We start from the raw sequence: 22,512 nt of genomic DNA, 5'->3' as shown, positions 1-22,512 counted from the left end.
GGTGGTATTTTTCATGTTGATTGCAATAACACCATCAAAGCCATGCACATTCTGTGTAAAATCAATGTCTGCTTGTTGGAAGGGGAGGGAGAAGGGGAGAGGCCTGGGGATTTTATCTTGTAAGTCAGCTTTGCAGATAATCGCGTGCCTCGGGCCTGGAAAAAATTGATGGCAGATCAATGGTCAGGTACATGAGATGTGTTCCTCTTTGACTATGTGCTCCTGTTGGCGCTGAGTCTCAGGACCATGGAGGGGCTTTTTAGTGGGCAGGTAGAGCTCTGGAATGCACTGGCAAGGTGACTAGGGTGACTAGGACCACGCTGGGAGAATCTGGGTAGTAGCAAAGAGAACTGGAGGGGGTAAGAAATGTTCATATTTGAAAGATATCTCTAGTTAATAAAAGGTTCACATGTGTGGGTGACATCAGGGGATATGTTAAAGAAATGTTCACGAAGTATAAATGTCCTAATCGTAGGATATTTGTTGGTTTGTTGAGATAGGTTTCTGCTCCCAGTTAAACATGGTTAAACAGTAGTTGCAGGGGCTCCTTTGACTGGGTGTGCTGGGGAAGAAGATAAGGAAGGGAGGGAGTGGCACTTTCCTCTTCTCTTATTTCCAAAGATGAAGGAATCTTCATGTATTAATTTGACCTCACCTTTATCTCACTCTCCTGCAACAAATGAATACCTTCTCTTCCATTACTTTTTGATTTTTCTTCCCTCCCTCCCTTCTACCCACACTTCTTCTGTTCCTCTGCTCTTTAAGTATCCTATTTATTATTTTTCTGTGGGTATTTTTTAATACATATATAGCTATGCACTACATTTATGCAGTGCCCTGGGGGCCAGAAGAGGGCATTGGATCCCCTAGAACTGGGGTTAGCAATAGATGGTTGTAAACCACCATATATGGGTGCTGGGAATTGAGTCTGGGTCCTCTGCAGGAACAAGTGCTCTTATCTGCTGCATCCTCTCTTCAGCCCCAGCGCTTTTATGTCTCTTGCTTGTTGGCTGTCTAGTTCTCTGGGCATCATGAGCTCTGAGAAAGGGCTCTACCACTAAACAACACCCTCCACCGATGTTTACTGTTCCTTTCTTAGATGGCGACATCCCCTTCCCATGCTATTCTGCATTGTGACTCTGATCTCCTTATGGATGGTGGCTCTGCTTTCCCTCCACCCATGTCCCACAGGGTAGTCATTAGTTTCTGGTTTCCAAGGATTTTGAACATGTCAGGCTACTGTGTAAATCACCCTTTCCCCCCTTTAAATTGTTGAGAATGCTTAACCATCTTCTACCTCGTTAAACCCCTTTTCTTTCTTGAGGCCTGAGATCCCACAGAAGCGTATGCATCCAGACCCACCACCCTTAGTGCCATCCCTCTTTGCTTGTTTTAATTATTGAAACATCTGCTATAAAGCTCTTGCATTTACAAATGAGACTATTTACAATTTATGAGAGTAGGCTTTGCACATACTCTCCGAAGATAGATTTTCTTTATTTTTAAAGAATAATCACCATTATGTATGTCAAAGAAAAATTCTTCAAACATTAGAGAGATGAGAGAGAGAGAGAGAGAGAGAGAGAGAGAGAACACACATATAATAATACTGGGAAGTAGTACAAGGTACAAGATACTCAATCCTGATCCCAAATTAGAGGTGATCTCTGCACTGCACCAGATCTTCAGCTGAAAGGTTCCCTTCAGTTCCTATTTGGAAAATGCCAGGAAGCAGGAGTTTAGCTTTGAATCCAAGATAAATTGGGCCATTGGGACTTTGTTTCCAATGAATAACATATGTAATATTATGCAAATGAACAGTTTATGTATACCTGGGGCGTCTACCTTACCAGAGCAGGAGGATGTCAGTTACAACTAGCTTATTCTTGGTGTGCTCCCCTCTGACAAAAAGCTTTGATTAACAAAATATCACAAGTAGAAATAAAGACAAGATTAGCTTTTGCTTCATCCTCCAACACAGTTGGCAGGGCATTGCTATGGGTCCCAAGAATTTGGAGGCTAAAGTACAATTGCAAACGATTACTCCAGTATCTTAGTCTTGTCCAAAGCACATGGCTGTCTGGCCTCTGCCCAGAGGAGGAGTCAGGGCTTGAATGTTCTTGAGCTAGAACAGCTGTAAGAAAATCCTTCAGGAATTTCGTTTCCTCAAGTCCTACTTTGTCCTGGATAAGCTGAGTCTTACAGAAATGGGTTTCTATCGGTTGGGTCTTCTGTTGCTGAGCCAAGAAGCTTAAGACAATATAACCGAAAAGAGGAAAGCATCTTTTCTATTCATGGTTTCAGAGTTTTGACTCCCTAGTTACTTGAGCCTGTTGTGAACCAGAATATTATGGGAGAGCAAAGCCGCTCATCTTATAGCAGTCAGGATCTAGAGTGTGGTGGCTACCTTTCAAAGGCACCCCTCCAGTCACTATGTCTTCACCTACTCATAGCTCATTCAGCTTTGAACTAATGGATCCATCCACTGATGACCTTGGAACCCCCATGAGTCATCCCCTCTCTACAGTGTCATAAGCAGGGGACTAAACCTTCAAAGAACCAGCCTTTTGGTGGGACGTATCCTATCCAAACTATAGCAGAATCCAGTCTATTAAACTGTATGGCTAGCTGATGTCATTCTACAGGCAGACCCTGAGGCTTAACTACTTCATCAGACACGAAGTGGGAAAAACAGTGAGACTTGTCTTTTTCAGCCTTGCAAAGCTTGAAAGCTTGTTTTGGAGAAGCCGAGTCTTCAAGAGGATGCAGCTTGCAATTTCTCCCTTTTGAGATACCTTCATGATATACCTAAACAGTCATATATGGGTAATTATGAACCGAAGCCAGTGTGAGTTATGATTCCCAATGATAGTTCCTCGTGATTTGTTGCTATGTAAGAAGCAGTGATTTATTGTGTCTCTGCTGACGGCTTGCTCTGTGATGGATCATAATAGTAGATCATGATAATTATGAAGTCAGCACGGTGCTGTTTTCCCTCCTGTAACTCAATTGTAACATGGCCGCCCAGGCTGCTGAACATCACAGCCTGTCTGCTGAATGCTGGATAGTGTTCAAGAGGGGGCATTTTGGTCAGTCGTGATCGGCACAGCAGTTCGTCTCTAATAATTGTCCAGGTGGCTGTACCAACCCAGGTTGATGGCATTTTACTTGCAGATTTTTTTAATTTTAGATGCAAATTAAGTTCTCTGGTTTGTCATTCCTAGGCAAGAGAAATCAACAAAGAATTGGAGAAGGTCTGCAGAGCCGGAACAAATGACATAGCCCAGATCTCTCTGGTCCTCCTCCCCTGGCTCCAGCCTGGGCTGTGTCAGGCACACTGTCTCAGCGTGTTTATCAGTGTTTCTGACTTATGAGTAGAACTTTTTCTCCAAGGAACATGGGATACCTGCCACTTGGACTCTGTTTTAAGTAACTCTAATCTACAGAAATCTTGGCCATTTAGAACAGTCATTTCTCAAAAGGAACGCACAAATGCCAGCTCGCTCCAGCCACTCTGGGAATGAAAAGAGTACTTGGGGTCAACTAACTTTGGAAGAGTCCCGGTTCATAAAAGAGAAAAATTGTGTACAGAGAAAAAGACATGAAGTGGTTTTTGAAGGTTAAGGGAAAATAATATCTTTCTTATAGGACTTTTTCAAGGCTTCACTTTAATAATGACCACAGCTAATTCCTAAGAGAAAAACAGGGAAGACACTTTCTCCTTGACTAGTCACCTCTGAGAGGTGGGCAGGATGGCTGTCAAGTCTTTGCTCAGATTTCCAGCAGGCTGGAGAATCAAGGCTCCCTACAGGTGAAGCTGAATTGGCCTTTGACTTCTGAGGGTAGAATGTGACATAAGTGACATTTGCACGGCATCAGTGACCCCACGCATTTCCTTCGACCTTAGTTTGCTTTCTATTGCTGTGATAAACACCATGATTGAATGCAATGTGCAGGATAAGGGCTTATTTCACCTTAGCCAAGGTAGTAGCTCAAGGCAGGAACCTGAAGGCAAGAACTGAAGCAGAGACCATGGAGGTTACTGTTGACTAGCTTGCTCTGCATGGCTTTCTCGGCCTGTTGTCTTATATAACACAAAGACTACCTGCGTGACAGTGGCATCACGTGGGCTCTCCCACATCAGTCATTAGTCAGTCGTTAATCAAAAAAAATGCTTGATGGACATGCCAACAGATAAATCTTATGGAGGTATTTTTTTCAACTCAGGTTCCCTCTTTCTGGGTTCCTCTAGTTTGTATCAAACTAACACACACTGGCTCTTATGGGACAAGGCTTTTATGGGACCCTTCCGCTTTTAAGTGGCTATTAGGTGAGGGTCAGAATTCAGATCCATGCCATGTTATTTCCTTTGATGTTTCCAGCTTCTTGCTGGAATGGCCTTCTGGTGAGAGATGTGATAGGTTTGGTTCAGGGATGCCCTACCAAATTGGACTGACATGTCCTCAGCTCCTGCCAAGGGTCACTGAATAATAATGCAGCAGGGAGGTGGTGTCACATTACAGGATCAAGGCTCAGCTTTGCCACCTCCTGACTTTGGAATCTGGGGTCTGTTGTATCATGTCTGCCAGTGTTGTCTGTAAAATAGGAGTTCTAGGGCTGGATGGCTCAGTGAGTAGAGACATATGCCACCAAGCCTGATTACCAGAGTTTGATTTCCAAGACTTACATGGTGGGAAGAGAGAACCAACTCTGTCAAGTTAACCTTTGATCTCCACACAACCCCACCTTCAGACACAAAATGAATGAAGGAAGGAAGGAATGGATGCAAAGTGGGTTCTAGCACAAACACGTCAGAGGCTGACTGTCAGCTTCAGGGAAGATGATGGGAAGAGAAAGACACCGTGACCAAAGCATATCATCACCATGGACATAGATATTGGTTAAACGTGTTCATGAAAGTTCAGAGAACGTATCACCTTCTTATTTTCTCTTTCTTGTTCAGCAGATTTTCTGTATCACAGGTGATCTAAAAACTGGTTGTGAACTGGAGGGAGACCTTGAACTTTTAATCCTCCTGCCTCTATGACAAGTGATGAGATTTCAGTTTTATGTCACCACACCCAGTTAATGACATACTGGTGACGGTGACTAAACCCAGGGCTTCCCAGCATTTGAGGCAAGCACTATAGTAACTGAACTCTATTCCCAGCCTTCTTGACAGGTTGTCCCTCCCATATTTGAGGTAATGAGTTAAGCTGAGGAACAGATTTGCTATGAGAGAACAGAGTCCGGGTCCAAAAGCAAGGATGGGAGTGGTCTTCAGGACAACTTGTGTTTTGGGCAGCACTGGGTCAGAGATTGTACTTCAGCAATGTCTGGTCTAGCCTGAGACAAGCTGCCAATGAAGCCAGCCTGTAAATCTGCCAGAGAGGATACTGGACTTTTCCAAAGAAGTGAACATAGATCATTGTTTCTCAATTCCAGTTAGAGAAGGTGAATCTCCACTTAGAATGGTTGGATATTGGGTTCTAAAAGGTGTGAAAGGAGCCAGAGCTGTTAGAGGAAGATGTGCCTGTCAGGATGCTGCAGGGAGACAGCTTAAGAGAAAGGATGGCTTCAGGGGTACAGGTGAATTGGCCTCCTTTGAAGTAGAAGTGATGCTGAGTGGTGTGTGCCTGCCATCAAGAGGAGCACCACGCCCTTCACACGTACCTCTCTCTCTCTCTTATTAATTTCACCTGAATTCTCCAGTTTGCCCTTAGAGCTGACAGTGCTGGAGATGAATCCTGGACACAGTGTGTGAGAGCATGGGTTTGTCCACCAAGCTCCCTCCCTAGGCCCAGAGATTTCTCTAACCACTCCCAGGCATGCACTTCGAAGGCTGTGTATCTCTTACTCTCCTCCTCTCCCCAGGAGAGCAGCTGATGCACTTGAGATCCCGACTGATCATCTCTCCTCTGTGCAGGATTTTAAGGAAGCTTAGTTGCACGAAAACCCAGCAACAAAAGCAAGAAACAAAAGAGCTGTCATGAAGAATCACATGGACCCCTGAAGTCATGCTTTCATAACCGAATAAATAACTCCTCGAGCAATGATGTGTTTGCAAGCTGTTAATTAGCAGCATAATTAATTTCTGTAGATTATAAATAACAGCACAAAGTGGCATTCCCAGGAGAGCCAATGAAAAATTACCCAGACCATTTTAGGAACCAAAAATACTCCGTAATGTAACAGATTTAAATGGCCTCCAGAACAGGAGAGGGGTTGTTTTCTTTCGTTTCCTGTGGGCTTAAAAGGAGTAAGCTTGTATCTAAAGTCAAAACTTTATATGGTGAGAAGCAGTTTCATTAATCGCCCTGTTCTCACTTATGCCTGGCATGTTGAAAAGGAAAGGAAAAAAAATCTGTTTATCCCTGCTTCAAACAAACAGCCGAGGTAAGTAGATTATTCCCAACAGAAGCTCCTCCTGCACACTAAGCTCAGAGCAATCATTCACTGCTCTAAATGAGCAGTTACTTAAAATGTTAAGAAGGGGTGCTAATTAGCTCAAGGAAGAGCCTGCCAAGTATTTAATTTTCAGAAAATGAAATGAAAACAGGAGTGGAGTGTCACCTCTGTAACCTGAGAACTCTCACTTTGTACCCAGTCACCAGGGTTCCAGTGTCCCCAGCCAGGGTCACCACTGCAGCTGCCTCCGGAGAACAAGGGATCATCCCTTGGTTTCCAGTAAGCAAGGATGCTTTCAGAGTTTAAGGGTGGGGGCTGTGGGGGCGGGGCAGAGGACGTCTTCACTTTATTGGTAACCTGGGATCATTTCCCTTTTGAAAGAACCTAAGTGACTTCTCAGAAGATTCAGAAAAGTAATTCCAGACAAAAGAGAAAACAAACCTAAGAAAATCCAAGGTCCATAGAGGCCAAAGGGAAACAGGTCTAAGGAAATGGAACAGATATTCCAGCCACAGTCAACTGACTGTGGTTTGGTACCATGGGGATTGAGCTTCCTGGTAGCCAAGGGGAGAAGAGCATGGAGTTGAAGTGCTTGTGTTGTCTGAGTAGAGGAACCCTGAGAGTCTGGGCACAGTGTGAGATGATTAAAGCAGCAGGTGAAGGAGGGGCAAGTTGATGTCATCATATTTAAGGCTTGTGATTCAGACAAGCTACTGAGTCTCACTTTGTCTTAGGATTCTGCAAACCAACCAACAAACTCCTTTACTGTGATATAGCTTAAGATTCGCTGGAAATTACCAGTCAGAGTATGGCGTCTACCTATCATGCTAGCACTAGGGAAGCCGAGAAAAGAGGATCAGGAGTTTGAGGTCAGCCTGGGATACATAGAACATGACCTTAGTTCAACACGCCTCTTTTCCCAAAGCAGTTCTCAAACTTTCCCCCGCAATGAGAGCTTCTGTGCAACCAAGCATCATCATCATCACCAGGAACTGACAAGGTACTACATTACCCAGAAAACTGTAAGCCCAGTTCAGATTCGGCTGTCTCTAGTGTGACCTTTCAGAAATCACACACATGAACTACTGCTAACAGCACTAGAATTCGGGGCTACATAGCAGAGTGCCAATGACCTACTTTATATCTTATTGGCAATGACCATGTCATACGACGCATTCAATAAATGGTGGCCTCCACCATCCTCTTTAGTATACAAACCAATGAGGAGAGAGTTCCACTGTGTTTCCTGGACAGGAGCCTCTGCACATCTTTGATGATCAGTCCATCTTCCCACTGGGGAGAGTATTTATTGGGTAGATAAAATGGGGTTAGACTAGACTAGACTGGAAGACTGGTCATTTAATTGGAATTCTCATGATAAAATGGAGACTCAGAGCTTCTTCGCTTCTATTTCAGACAGCGATTTCTGTCTTGCATCCCCAGCTACTCAGCAAGTAAAAGCTCTTTTCTTATCCTCTGATATAAAAAGAACAAAAGCCTAACTATATACATGGTACTTTTCTAAGGGCTGAGCCAAGGCTGCAGAGGAGCAGGCTGCCAGTTTACAGCTTTATTGTTTCTTCGTGCCCATGTTTGGACATTGTTCTAGCTAGCTGTGTGATTCTGTCGAATTCCATCCCCCACAGTGAAGCCTTGCCACGTGGACACACCTCATGGTGCTTGTATGTCACCATGAGAAACATGACACTGAAAAAAGAGACACTCTTTACCCCAAAGCAGCTTACAATCCACTGACAACATCAGGAGCGCCTGCAATCTAATATTAATACCCAGAAAATTACCAGCTGCTGTGTTGGACTTTTGAGTAATCACTGTCTCAGCAACAATAAAGTCACTATAAAGGGGTTTCTGCTCTAGAAGCCATTGTCCTGAAGCTTCTGATATTATCAGAGGAAAAGGAAAACATATTCAGCCAGCAAACATTTATTGAGCACTTATTTGCTAAGGAATATTCTATATCCTCTGGGTACAACATGGAAATAAGATGAACAGATTCTTTTTGGAATATAGTTTACCTACCAATAGGAGAGGGCTATAGAAAAATGAATTACAGATGGATGAATCAAACAGAATGAAGCAAAGCAGAGGTCTGAGAGATAGTATTCTTATGTGTTGATTATACTTCTTAGTATTTATAATATTTAATAATAAGCATTTCTTAAGAGCTTGGCATAAAGTAAATGGTTTATTCTTATCCTCTCATTCTTATCCAGAGTTTATTCTACAGCTGAAGGAACCTTGACTCAGAGAACTTCAGTCATTTGAGGTGACACAATTAAGCGGCTGAGCCAGGACACGAACTCTCATCTGGTCTCCCTGACCTTCCAGTCCACGGTGTGTTATATGAAGCACCATTGGAGACGAGCTGTTGAAGTTGCATCCCGAGCCTTTCTCTCTGATAGCCCAGAGCATATGGCAGATGCTGATTAACGTGCACGGAACAGCAAGAAAACATCATGCACATTAGATCACTGTAACGTCCTCATCAGCAGCAAGGTTATCTGGCATCTCTACCATCCTCTAAGTATCAGCCACAGTGATGCTGAGATGCCGAGCATGGAGCATGCCAGGGGAGAGCCAGCCTGTGCTTGGTAGAGGAAATAGGCATACTAAGGTTTTTGCAAAATACTAAGGGTTTTGGCAGTCAAGAATGTTATTGAACACTTCTCCCTACTGACCATCATGGTTTAGACACAAGGCATGCTAGTATGTTGCATCTCTTGTACACTTTGTGACTCCATAGCTGCCTGTAAGCGTTGGCTCACTGCCACTGCCCAATGTCATGAATGCCCTGAAAAGATCCTAATTCAAAGATTTGGAGTCTGGTTTCTATTGGCTGTGCATTGCTTTTGCATCATAAAGTAGAAAAAAAAATCATAACCAGATCATGATAACTTGGGTATCACCCTGCATGACTGTTGTGTGAAATATTAAAAAATGCAATCTATGCTGCACCAGAAAGCCCTGGCGGGTTGGCCAGTCAGGCGCTGGTGGGTATGGCCAACCTGTTGTCATCTCGTGGAGACTCTCCGACTCAGAGCTCCAAAATCTCAACACCCAGCTCGCTAAGTTCCCACTGGTGGGTCGCTACCACACCAGCCCCATGCTTCAAAATTCCCACGGCCTTTTGGGGCGCACTTCTTGTAAACCCACGCTTTGCCACCGTACCTTTCTCTGTAGAACCCCGTTGAGCCACAGCGTGAAGGAAAACCCCACATAAACTTAGTTCAGAATCAATCGTAACTCAATCGCTGGTGGCAACAACTAACATCCTAATGTATAAGCCATTTAAAAACCCCTGGTAGCAGATCCAAATGGATGCGCCACCTGAAACGGGGTCTCTGCTATCACATTTTTGCCTCATCTCCTGTCCTCCAGCCCATTCTCTTCTTTTCTTTCACTGTTCCTCTGTCCGACCCGGAAGTACCGCCTACTCACCCAGTGATTGGTTTTTTTATTCATTAGCAGGGTCATATGAAGTCCTGAGTGATTCACTTCTTGTCCCAGGCAGCTCCTCTTGGGGAATTAGCATCAAAATACAGACAGCACCAGGGCTATCCACAACACGTGACCCTCACCCGCACCTTCTCCCACCTGGAACAAGTTTTCTCAGGGTGTACAGAAAATGGGTTCCCAAATGTGCCAATCACATGACAGGGAACATATGACATGTCTTTACAACTGTCATTGTTCCTGCTCTTAAGTGATACTTCAGTGGAAGTAGCTGATGAGAACATAAAGGTAAGGAGAGTAGGGGTAAAGAAAATGTGGGCATGGCTTTAATCATGAGGTTTCCAGGGCCCACATGGGCATCAGTCAGAGTCCAGTCACAACTGGAGCCATGATGTTGACTCTTCATCTTGTATACTGGTGCTGTCATCCCTAAAGAGACCTGGCCAAGAGAATTCTGCAACAGCATGCTCAGGAGATCTGGGTTCTGTTCTGACACAACAATGTGCAAAGTAGAAGGTACTGCACCTCAGTTAACATGGTATCTCAGTTAACATAGCACCTCAGCATGATGCCTTGGTTAGCATGGTGCCCAGTTAACATGGCATCTCAGTTTTAGCATGTGGCCTCAGTTAGCATTCACTTCTGCTCTCGTAAGACTGAATGCCTTTACTTTTCCAGACTCTCCTTGCCTCACTCTCTTGGACTCTACTGCTTATTACTAGACAACCTAGCTCTTTCTCTGAGATTCATTTTTTAATCTGTAGGTGACGTTGCTCACAAATATTATATTGCATTTGTCTCAATTACCAGCTTGAATTCATCTTTAAAAGGCAATTAAGGGCAGAAAGTTAGAAGTTGTACCCAGGCTCAGTATCAAATTCTGTGACAGAATGGAAATGTGTGCCACAGAAAAAGAAAGAAGAAGCATACACATGCATAACAACCATACTATCATACTGTTTTCAAAGTTCCTACTGTACCAAATGTCCTCTGATTATGTGTCTTCGACCCACTACATGTCCAAAAAACAAAAACCAAACAAACAAAAAAACCCAGGCTGAAGCACTTTTTTTACTGTGTGGATCGGCATGCTCATCGTTATATTTAAGAATAGCATGTTGTTATGGCAACTGAACAATATAAAACAGATTGACAATGACCACGGCTTGGCTGTTGAGGGAGGGAGTGGGCCAGGCTCTCATAGTCATCACCATCAGTTCCCCCGTGTTTCTGGTCTTCAAACCAGCTGTACAGACCACAAAGGTGCTGCATCTCCCAGGGGGTAGAGGTTAGACCTCTGCATGGTATGGGTGACGAGATGCCCCATTATGACTAAAAGCCATGAATAACATGAGAACATGGAAAAAGGGGGTGGTGGTAATCTTCATTGGATTGATCCAACCCCACTTCACTATTATTTAAAGGCACAAGCTTCTTTTTTCTCATTATTTTGTAGCTCATGTTTTTTTAAAATTTTGTTTGGGATGAATAAATAACACTTTATCTTCTCTAATGTTTTTTTTTTTTTCCCATTTTTTCTTTTCTCTTCTTTTTTGAGAGATATAATTCTTTTTCAGATATTCTGTTTATGGGAGGAGGGGTTACAAATTTCTCCAGTGCTTACTTTTCTTATTGGTGTTAGCAAACACTCAAACAAGAAACAAGTTAAAACAAGAAGAGTTTGTTTGGACTTAAAGTTTAAGGGGGGCAGTCCATCATGCCCAAGAAGGCGTGGCAGCAGGAACTTGGAGCAGCTGGGCATGCTGCATCCCGTCAAATCGCGGAGATGGGTGGATTCTGGTGTTTGGCTTCCTTTCTTTTTATTTACTCGAAGCCCCTGGTGCATGAGATGGTGCTATCTACACCATGGTGGGTCTTCCCTGTTCAGGTAAACATTTCTGGGAACACTGACATAGAAACCCCCATGTGTACATTTCTATGATGATTTTAAATTCAGTCTAATTGACAATAAATACCAACCACCACAAATTCTAGCAAATTGACAAGCTTGTCATTGATCTCAGCGTCTTATCCAAGGGTAAAAGTTTGCAATCAGAAACTCTTTGGATTCTATTATGGATTTTAACCCCCTAATCACACACATACACACACGTACAAGGTGATTGCAGATTTTCCTAAAACAACGATATATCATGTGATTTTTTGATTGTATATTATACATGATCAAGTTATTAGTAAAAAGACAAAAGTGCCATAGAAAAGAACACAACTAAGTCTGTATGGAGGAAAAGAGTCTAAATGGCCAAGAAGCATAAAAAGATGCTCAACACTGATGCCTGTCAGAAGCATTTCCAAGTCAATACCAAATGCAAACTTGTGAGTACATTAGCACTTCGTGCTGGTAACACGCCAAGAGTGAGTGAAAGAGGAGCTCACACGCTACTGAAGGAGTTGGAAATCATTTTAGCCTTTGGAAAGGAAGCTGGTAATACTCATTTTGAGCAAACCTGGCTGATTTTAAAAAAAAAAAAGCAACAGCATCCCGTGGTACCTTTACTCTAGCATGGTTTGTATTGAAAGATAAACCAAAGAAACAATGCCAAGCAATGGTAGGATGGAGACCTGCTGGATTCACAGCCTATTATTATTTTTTTTATCACTTATGTTTAGATGATTGTTACAGTGTTATGAGTAAAGTTGCACACTGGGATAGGTACACCTTGTGATATTATTCCTATAACAGTAATAATTGCAATGTAATTTCAAAGAGTATGTTGCTGGCTGTACACATTTGTTTGATCATGAAGGAATGTCTAGAAACAGAAACACTCAACCCTTCATTTTTGCTGCTGGTGTGTAGAATGGAGAAATAACACGTGGGAAGGGAAAGAGAGACAAAAAAGGCATGTTAATAAAATTATACCAGAGAAATCAAAGAAAATGTTCATAATAAAATAGTATACACTATTCTACACAAGGGGAAACTGTGCATGTGTGTACCTGGGAAAGAACATACATGAAAAAAGTGCTGACATGAAGACTGAGATCACCTGTAAATGATGTGGCTTAGGGTGATGTCAGTGTTTGTTGTGCTGACTTGCTTTTCATAGCGTGCACAGATGGTGTTGTCAAAACTGATCACCCTTTTTCCATCTCTGAACTCTGCCTTCAGCTGGTCTCATTCTCAGTTAAACTGTTCCTCAAGTGACACTGGATAAAGCAAGCTAGTCCAGAATTACACTCTGTCTCTTCAGCAAACAGTGTAAGAGCACCATGTTCATAATGATTTTAAACTAAAAGTCTCCGACATATTCTCATTGGTCCAACTTCGTATGGCAACCTCGTCTTCACTTGACTATTCTTGCCCTTGGCTGTGGGATTTGCCCATTGGTCAGGCTTGGGTCACATACCCAAACTTCTTGGACTGAGAGTGAGAGAGACCAGTTTTCCAAAGGAAAGACCAGAGGCAAGTACAAGGAGGCCATGTCTAGAATGTTCTAAAAGGAGGGGAAGAAATGGTTGATCAAGAACATTAAATAATATGGTGAAGAAAGTTATAAACTGTGGGGAATAAGCAAGGATGAGTGAACGGGAGATCAGGAAGGGATTGCCAAAGAGGTATTACAGTTAGGACCAAAGTTGCTGTTTGTGTGGTCACACTTTGCCTTGTAGGGGCCAGCGCTTTAGCAGCTGACAATGAATCCACTCGAATCCAGTATAATATCAATGTTTATTTAACATCTGGAAGATGTGGAAAACTAAGTATGGATGCTGCATACTAGGAGACATGGCCTATGGCTTCAGTTTCTTTCCAGCTAGAACTCTGCTTCAGTCACTGGTTTTATTATAGTATCCTTGGACCTAGGGACTGAAGAAGATAAAAGTTGACAAAACTGCCACAAAAGAAAACCATGCCTAGGAAAGCCATAGGGTATTTGCTAATTCTTCAAATTAATGCAGTTGGGTGTATGGGTTTCTTTAATGAAGCAAGATTGCTTCTAGAATCATAAGACCTAATAAAAGTGGGGAATGTTTGCTTAGCTTTGTAATTCTACTATAAGAATGAAATTGAGCAGTAGAAGGCGAGTGTGTATGTGTGTGTGTGTGTGTGTGTGTTCCTATCCTGTCTTTATACAATACCATACCTACTCTTGGTGTTTCACTTAAACCCAGAACATAAGTTGTAGTTAATAATATGCTTTTTCGGAATAAAATAGGAATTGCTTATTAAAAAGCTAAAGATTAGTTCAAGAGATGCTTTAGCGGGTGAAGGCACTCACTGCTAGGCCTGATGATTTGAGCTCAATCCCCAGAACCCATATGATAGAAGAAGATAACCAACTCTGGCAAGTTGTTGTAGTGACAATTTTTGAATTTTGGTTCCTTTGAAAATTACAGAAATAAAATATGTTTTCGTTTTATTCTTAGGTGTGGCATATGGAGCTGTTTCATGATTTGACTCATGCTCTTGTGTTGGAGGGTGATTGTGGGGTTGATTTAGCCAGCTGCAGACAGTTTCTGCAATTGTGTGACACTTGGAATTCTGGGGACTTTTCAGAAGTTATAGGAGTGATAGGGCCCCAAGGGTTGTTGGTTGGTTGTTGGTTGTCGGGTTATTGTTGGGTTGTGGTTGATTTGTTGTTTGTTGTTTAGTTGTGGTTGGTTGATGTTGGTTACAACGTGTTAAGTAGTTTGGGTGCAAAAAAGAAAGGAGGAGGAGATGAGGAGAGAAGGAGGAGAAGAAGGAGAGAAGAAGGAACAGGAGGAGGAGGAGAAAGAAGAAGAAGAAGAAGAAGAAGAAGAAGAAGAAGAAGAAGAAGAAGAAGAAGAAGAAGAAGAAGAAGAAGAAGAAGAAGAAGAAGAAATTAGATATCCTGATGGTGAAGATCAAACTTTCCCCAAGGAACTTGAAGCTGCTAATCAGCAGGAAGTAGTGAGTCCATAAACTTACCTCCTTTTTTTCCCCTTTCCTTTCTCTCTCCTATCTAGTGTTAGGGATTGAAAGAGTAAAGAAAGGTGGAAGAAGAGCACACAAAGGAGCAAAAGATAGCTACAAGTCGTTCTCTGAACTCCAGAAGTGCACTATTGCACATTTCCCCTCCTCACAAAGCAAATAAGTAATATAAAAAATAAACAAATAACAAGCTAACAAGGCTAGCTAGCCCTCACTTTCAAAAGTAAGGCTCGAATTTCTTTTTTTGTTTCTCAAGGCTCAAATTTCTATAGTCATTATATCCATCGTCATAGAAATATAATTATATTTATGTGGTTTTAATTTTATCTTGATATTTACATTCTATAGTGCCATTTGTAAGTGTGTGTGTGTGTGTGTGTGTGTGTGTGTGAATACTAGGAATTAATACCAGTATTTTGTTCACATAGGTAAACACTCTACCACTGAATTCTATTTCTAGACCCTATAGCATAATTTGTAAAGGAAATCATCCTGCACTGTGGACAGGCAAGGTTTGAGATAGAAGAAGAAAATAAGTTTGGTCGACATAAATAGACATCTACATGCCTGAGCAAGAAGAAAGTGTCTGTAGCCCATCCAGTCTTTGCTTCTACAATGGATCATAACATTTTCTTCCACCTTGCAGACTGTAGTCTCCCGCCTCCCCCAGAAGCCAGTTCATTGCGCTCATTTGGTGGTCTTTCACTCCTTCCCATTTCCGCTTTGTTAATGACACCAGTTTAGGTTTCTGACATTTTCCATTTTTTTTTTATCATTGATAAAAGATCAAAGAGACATCTTTCTTTTTTTAAGTTGCAAAAGGAAGTCTCACCTGGTATTCAGTGGATTGATTGTGTCCTTTGTAGAGGAAAGCATTCCTCTCCTGGGTACCAAAATTCCCCAGCCAGCAAAGTCCAATATACGAGAATGTAGATGAAAGTCTTTTAGGTTACTAGTTGTGACAATAGCAAATCTCTCTCCTTCATGCTCATTTTCCTCCAGCACCCATGAGCAAAATGGCATCATCACATCGGTCTCTTTTGTGTTCAGAACTTATGTAATTACATGAAATAATTACCTAGTCTTTACCTAGTCTTTTAAGATGCTGCTTCTGACAGCCGGTGTTCTGGCAGGCCACTCCATTGTTTTGCAAGGAGAGTAACTTTTAGGTTATCAGGAACATAGAACAATAAGGCAATATCATGAGCAGTGGAGTCCACCTTTCTCTTTTTGCTATTCAATGTAGAGGCAGTGTTGTGTAAGATGCCATGGCTGTAAGCAAGGCATTTAGTTATTCTGATGCCTAGAGGGACTGGAAGGCATTGTGAAAATTTAAATAGAAGCACGTTAAGAGAGTAAATACTCTTTAAATACAAACATCTGCCCTCCATGAAGAAACAGGTCCAGTGTAGTTCTCTGCCACCACTCAGCATCTGGTCCTGAGAACACATGATGCAGTGTTCTGGACTCTGGTACATTCACCGATGATGATATCTGTAAATGCCATTGTTATTGAACCTTTACATCACTTCTGTGTTTGCTACGATGACCTCATTGTCCACAAACCCATTCACAGGGAGATAATGATGGGCACCCACAGATACGATTTGCACATGATCCTGAGAGTTTTCTGGATGATGGGGCCCTTTGTTGAACACTCACATGGGAAACAGGCCGCTTTCTGGAGCCCGTTTATTACCTATCCTTTAGTCTCATTTCTTAAGTTCCTGAACTTTTGTAATGAGAATGAAGATTTAGAATCTTATACAGTGAACAACTCTCTTTCCCTCCCATTGTCTTTCTAGGCCATCCTTGCGTGAGGCTACAATAGAAGAGCAGTCTATTTCACAATGACACGGGGCATCGGCTTTGAACTTTCTTATCAGTCCTGGTACCACAATGTGCTGATCTCTATGCTGGGAGTGTGAGACTCCCACCAATAACCTGTGTGTGAAGGGTCTCCTTGAGCCCAGTTCTATACACACTTCTCTGATGTAACAGGTTGTTGTTTGCAGTGCTTCCTGAAGTGGAGTGATGGGTCCAACATCTCACACTTTATGAAAAATAGCTCAGTTTGTACAATTTCTTGTGAACTTGTCAGCTGCTTTGAGAACGAGCTGTTTCTTAAAGGGAGACCATCTTACTTCTGAAGAGAGCATGGCTTTGTTACTAATCCTTAGGGATTGGAGCTGTGATTCCCCTGATTTCCTCTTACCTCAATCCTCATGTAGTACTCTGATCAACTCCAATCAAACACCATCAGGCATCATGGGATCAAAGGGATCAAAAAGGTCAACTGGCTGAGCTGGATCAGCTGGAGAGCGTCCTCTTGCTCTGGGCATCCTTCTAAACTGGCAGCTTTATGGGTTACTTAGTCATTCCTCCTTGTGATTTTAGATGATTGCAATGAAGCAAAATGCATTAGATAAATCAATATCTGTACATTAAGTGCCAGGGTCTGTATTGATTCATCCCACTCAAAAGAGTAGTTCTTACTTTAGTCTGCTATAGCAAATGTACCAATGAACTGATGGCTTACACAACAAACATTTATTAATCACTGCCCTGGAGGTTGAGAAGTCCAAGGTCAGGTGCTCTCAGATCCAGTGTCTGACGAAAGCTTGATTTCTGGTTTGCAGACATTCACCTCCACACTGTTCATCTTGAGCTATGAGGTCTGCTCACATGGCTCCGAGTGGGCATCCAACTTGCTTTCTTTTCTCATAAGGACACAAATCTTACTATGTGGACATCAGTCTCAGAACATCATCTAAACTTGATTACCTTCCAAGGTACCACATCATAATGCAAATCTAGCTGAAGCTGCATTTCGGATAAATTTGTTGGACAAAAAAGAACAAAGATATAGTTTGTAATAACATTTACTATCAGTCATTCAAATTTCAATCCTTCTTACATAAAAAATATATATAGTTTATCCCAGTAGTACCCAGGAAGTACTTTATCTTCTTCTAGTACTAAGTCTAGATCTTAAGTTCAGAGTCTCATGAATATGATATAGCTCAAATAGAGATGAGACGTGCAACATAATTTATTGTCAGGTAAGATGCGTCTCCAGTTTGGAGCTTGCAAAACCAAATTATATGCTTCTTAGATGTAATAGTTGACCAGTAACATAAATATTCTCAGTCAAAGGGGATAAAAAGAGAGGTGGGTTGCAGTAAATATGAAGGTTCTCAATGCCAATCACATCATACCCTAAAGAGTGAGACTAATTCTCCTTGACCAATGCTGAACCCACTGGGACAGTGACAACATTCCTGAGACATTGCTGTGTGGGGTTACATGTCTGTGGCTCTGTTGGGTGTCAGATTGTCATTCCAGGCTCAGAGCAGCCCTACCTCCATGTTGCCCAGTGTGGTGATTTGAATATGCTCAGTCTCAGGTAGTGGCACTATTAAGAGGTATGGCCTTGTTGGAGTGGGTGTGGCCTTGTTGGAGTGGGTGTGGCCTTGTTGGAGGAAGCCTGTCTTTGTGCCAGTGGGCTTTGAAAGAGCTTCCTTTTAGCTGCCTTGAAGCCAGTCTTATTATATTTGTCTTCAAAACAAGATGTAGAATTCTCAGCTCTTCCGGTACCAGGCCTGCCTTGGCACTGCCATGCTTCCCACTATTATGATAATGACTGAACCTCAGAATGACTAAGCCAGCCTCAATTAAATGTTGTCCTTTGTAAGAAGAGTTGCCTTGGCCGTGGTGTTTGTTCACAGCAATGGAAACCCTAAGGCACCCAGGAACTATCATCTGGCCTTTTGAGAATGAAGTGATTGCCTTGAGCACAAGATACTGCTGGGTGATGCTTCTGTCTTTTAAAACTGAAGTGAGAACAGCCTTACCTGCTAGGTCCATACATATTAGGCTTATGCTGAGAGAGACATTAGTAAGATGCTTTGAAATGCTTTCACAGTTGTTCTCTTGTTCAAAATAGTAATAGACATTTGCAGCCAGTGCATTCCCTGTCCCCTTTAGGTCAAATGGATAGTGTCTTTAGTCTTTACTGATATCATTCTCTCTTTAGTCCTACTCTGTTGTGTTGGCTGACACAATGCCTGTTATGGCTGTGTAGATCCTAAAGTTCCAGTTCTCTCTCTCTCTCTCTCTCTCTCTCTCTCTCTCTCTCTCTCTCTTTCTCTCTCTGAAATTTACAGATTTAACTTGCAGTTTGCTTAAGAGTTCTATCTTTGGCCTCTCTCTCCTTGTGTCTTGCTATGGTCAGGAGGAAGCAAGCTGCTCCGTGTTCCATTAACCCCTTTCATCAAATCTCCTCAGCTAAATACTTATTTTCCCTTTCCTTCCATTCCACAACATACCCGGACACCAACACAGTTTGATCCTTTTCTATGCCACTTTATAGCATGGGTTGTCTTTTATTCGTTGTCTAATAATTCATTATCTTTACTTACACCTGAGACCTCAACAAAACAGCTTTTACTGCCTTTATTTCTCCCACTATTATGCCCAACACTGTTCACAGTCTCTGTGAGGACAGAAACTTTCTCCTCTCTCTGGTCCTCACCATCATGATTTCTTAAAAACCCTTCCTATGACACTGCTCCATTTTTTTCTAGCATGTACCTTAAAACTTTTGAAGTTCTTACTCACTACAAGGTTGTAATGATAGGTCCATATTTTGGGGTATTTCTTATTGCAGCCCCCCTACTTTTGGGTGTCAATAGTTGTATAATTGAGTTTCTCTAGAGAAACAGAGCCACAGAAGCAATAAGAGATTATCTGTAGGTACACACATATAGATAGCATCATATGTATAATACATTGTACTCTACATGTCACACACATATATAATATGTATACATACATACATACATACATACATATACACACACATATACAATTAGACACCAGTCTACTTTTGCACTGAATTATTATTACTGAAGAACCCAGGAAGGTCAACTGTATATATAGTACAATGACCTGTGAGCTAGCTGGAGAGTGGTGTGATTCCAGATTTAATCTGAAGGACTAAAAACAAAGACCATCAAAGACAAGTGGAAACTGACATTCCAGCTCATGAAACTCTGTAGAGAATCTTTCCTGCTTTCACATTTTGCTCTACTCAGAATCTCAACAGATTAGACAATGCTCCGACCCTGTGGAGGATACACTCAGCATCCCAAGTCCAATGCTAGCTTCTTTTGGAAGCACTAAGATCCACTCAGAAACAATATTTATCTATAGTAACATCAGGTGGTGTAATCAAGATGTCCAATGTCAACTTAGTCCACCTCTTGTCAACTTGACACACACATCTCTTCAAACAGCACTTGATCGCCACATAAAAATTGCAAGGCCATAATCTGTTGAAGGACAGTTTGTCTTAATTGAAACATTCCCTTCCTGAGGAAGGGTGAGACTCAGAAGTTACCTTCTACAAAAGGTTACATGCCTAGAAGAATGGAAACTTGGAAGATTCTCAAAGGACCCTTCTGGGCTATAGACAAAGGAGTAAATGACTACTGAGAGGAGATTCTAATGAATCACGTTGCAAAGGAGAACATTTGGTACTGTCTCTCAGAGCTGTCTACAAACTGCAAGGAACTGTAGGGTTGCAGCTTTCATGAATTACCATCTCCTGGCTCAGGTGGGTTTTTTTTTTTTAATGCAGCTGCTCTTTGAGTCATTTCTGCTCCTTGTGAGAAATTCTTCACCCGTTGTTGGGTTAATCAGTCCAACAGAAACTGACTGGTTCAGCAAGTCAGGCATTGAGACAGTCATTACTTTATTGTGAATTCCTTTTCTGGAGTGAATAGACATGTCGGTTGTGTCTCATAGAAAGGGTCATAGCAAGACAGAAGTGTCACACGAACACTTAACAGTACACATCTAATGTGTGTTTTGCTTTAAACACGTCAGTCTCTTCTCCAGCAGAGAGATGAAGTTGTTGAGTGATGTTTACTCTTTCTGACTAATACTTTACAACTTAGATACTGTGCTGCAACAGTCTCCACCCATCCTATTATGTCTGTTTTTCTAGAGAAGACTAACTCACATAGACTACATCTGGAATGGAGTTGTAATCAAAATCAACACTCAATGATGCTCAGAATACTCACTGTAATTCTCTAAGATGCATTCTTCTATCTCATGTACAGGTTAACCCGTCAAAATAAATGGGACTCTGGCAGAGTTATAATTTAGCTGGTAACATCAACCTCTTCATTTCTGCAGCAGTAGTAGCATTGGGGGTTTGCTAAGTTTTTGTTGCTTGGTTGGTTTGGTTTGGTTGGTTTGCTTTTGTATGGAAGAGAGCTGTAGGGATTTTTCCTTTGGTAGTTCTCTCATAAGCCTTTCATTTAAAGCTATGTGGAGAATATATTTTTCACCATGAGCTTGGGAACTAGCAAATTATCCTACTTGGAGGTCTGTACCAGCATGGCTCATGCTGTATCTCATTTATTGGCCCCATCTAACAGTTGGTTCCCTACTGTGTTCTCATCTCTTAGAATTTGTGATGATTCAGAGTCACTTAGTCCAACAATACCCATGAAGCCTGTGTGGTTTTTTTTTTTTTCTTCCAAGTATATAGCCGCTATGCATGGGCTTATAATTTTCCTTGGAGAAGAGTAAGAAGAAAGAGCCTAGCAGTGCATGCTTGTGATGTGGTTGCAGGCGTTTTGCTTGAGCCATTTGAGTTTCAGTTAGTCAAAGGGTTCTTATTATGAGAACCCAATAGAATCTCTGAATTGTATCAGAACTGTGATTTGATTTGTCACACTGACACAAATTAAACTTCTATTTACAAATCTAGAGGTTGTTTTGATATAGGCCAGGTTGGAGCTTGTGAACTAGCTTAAGAGCCCTGTGGTCTATTAGCCATCACTAGGGATTCCTGTGGGTCAGCTGACCACAGTGCCCATGACTGTACTCATGCTGGATTATCTTGTATTGCTTTGCCACCATAGCAGCACCTTGCATTATTAGGTTTAGCTTATAGGGTAAAGTGAATATGATGCTTTTTAAGCTTTGATGCTTCTCTCATCAAAGGATTTCTCAGTGTTTTGGTGAAGGGAGTGCGGTAGATTAAGGGTGTAGTCAACTTGCTCAAGCATTGCTTACCTTTGTAATGGTTAATCTTGACTGTCAGCTTCACTAGATGACAAGACATCCCAATGGCTCAGAGATCAGAGAAACACTCCTGAGTGCCTGAAGGACATCTTTAGGATGATGGGGAAAGATACTTTCTGAATGAAGTTAACATCATCTAGTAGGTGACTAAAAGAATGCCTCTGATGAATGCCCTTCCACCCTGTTCCTTGTCTTCCCCACTCTCTCTGCTTCCTGGCAACCATGAGGTAGGAAACTTTGTTCTGACATGCTATTCTACCATGACTTTACTTCACTCACTATGATCCAATAATGGTGAAATGAGCCATGAATTGAATCCTTTGAAACTGTGAGTCAAAAATAAATCTCTTTTTTCCCCCTTTCAAATTACCTTTTCTTAGGTATTTGTCGTAGCAAGGACAAGTTTACTGGAATCCCTGCATCTTTGGAGTCTTCTTTTTACATTGTGAGAAGGAAGTATATCACCATCAAATGTATATACAATAGACCTTAACTAAATCCATGATTTCAACAACATTCCTTTAGAACCAGTTTCAGCTGCTTGAAGGAGTCCATCCATGTTAGAATCTTTGGAGGAACGTCAGTTAATTCTCCTTCATTCAGTTGAACTCATT

This window comes from Arvicanthis niloticus, chromosome 18, assembly GCF_011762505.2.
Source record: "Arvicanthis niloticus isolate mArvNil1 chromosome 18, mArvNil1.pat.X, whole genome shotgun sequence".
Taxonomy (NCBI): Eukaryota; Metazoa; Chordata; class Mammalia; order Rodentia; family Muridae; genus Arvicanthis; species Arvicanthis niloticus.
Note: the sequence above shows the minus strand (reverse complement) of the source record.